The 1,163-nt window shown below is 45.8% G+C and overlaps 1 protein-coding gene across 1 annotated transcript in view; it reads left to right on the top strand.

The window, feature by feature from the left end:
- LOC105455583 (DEAD-box helicase Dbp80) overlaps nucleotides 1-1,163 on the top strand; it is a gene marked incomplete at its 5' end in the record, with an annotated part of 5,034 nt that overhangs the window by 3,024 nt on the left and 847 nt on the right. The window lies entirely within an intron of this gene.

The following is a 1,163-nucleotide window of genomic DNA, read 5'->3' as shown; positions in this document are numbered from 1 at the left end:
GACAGCCAATCTGAAGCTTGCATGTTGAAATCAATGCTTCGGATTGGCTGCCGCAACAAGTTTGCGATCGGCTTGCAACTAATGTAGAACCGGCTTTAGGCATCCAAGCCTAATTTTATGAACTCAACATTGTTTGTATTGGCCGGATCAGAGAGAATCCTCTCTGGCCGGGTATGCGGAACGCTCTCTCCTGCATTACCAATCATATTTCGTAATTTCGCATTGCGCGCGCGCAACTTCATGCGCTATCCAACAACGAGAGTGCGTTGAGTATTCTCCTTTCGAGATAGCGCGAAAAGTACATCAAGACTATCGAGAGTAGGACGAAGTGCACGCCACACACACCTGTCCTGTAACGTATACGAGCGGATCTTTGGGTCAAAATACTTAAAAATAGCATATACATATTCGAGTTTTGGAGATTTATCTTCAGAACTCAGTCATCGGTTTCTTTGTCGCGGATATTGACCCGGGGTGGAAATGGCTTCGACTGAGGTCGACTGGGGGCAGTACACCGACGAGCAGGAGAAATTGGCGTCGAAGGTAAAAAAGCGGGATTGTTGCGGACACGCTACATTTACGATACAAGCGTGATCAAGCTTTGGATGTTTCACGATACCGATTTTATGAGGCACAGGGAATCACCGTTATCACCGGTTTCGCGACTTCCTCTTGGATTTCAGACATTTAATTTTCATTCTCTTCCTTACGGCGATAACCTCACCTTGCACGGCTGATCTTTTCCTTAGTTTGTCGAAATACCGCGCATGCGTTTCCCATGCTTGAAGAAAAGTGAACTAACGAACATCCAGTTGATCCGAGTTTCGAACCGCCGTGTCAAATCGATGCAGAAAGCTAATTGCACGTATGTCTTGTTTACAGGTAACGAGTTTAACTTTGGACAAACCGAACTCGACGTCCATCCCAGCTCCATCCGTGAAAGATGGAGACTGCAAAAACGACGACGATACGTCGGAAGAGCAGATCTCGCCAGCGGAGAAGTCACTACTGCAAAAGATCATAAGGAAAGGATTGGTCGAGACGACAAAGGACATAGAGATCCAGAGAAAGGATCCAAATTCTCCACTATTCAGTGTCAAAACCTTCGACGCACTTCATCTGTAAATAATTATATGTTATCTCTCTCTCTCTCTCTCTCTCTC

This window comes from Wasmannia auropunctata, unplaced genomic scaffold (genome assembly GCF_000956235.1).
Source record: "Wasmannia auropunctata unplaced genomic scaffold, wasmannia.A_1.0 LD335897.1, whole genome shotgun sequence".
In the NCBI taxonomy this organism is placed as follows: domain Eukaryota; kingdom Metazoa; phylum Arthropoda; class Insecta; order Hymenoptera; family Formicidae; genus Wasmannia; species Wasmannia auropunctata.
The sequence above is the reverse complement of the archived record's forward strand: the minus strand, read 5'-3'. Positions and strand labels throughout refer to the sequence as shown.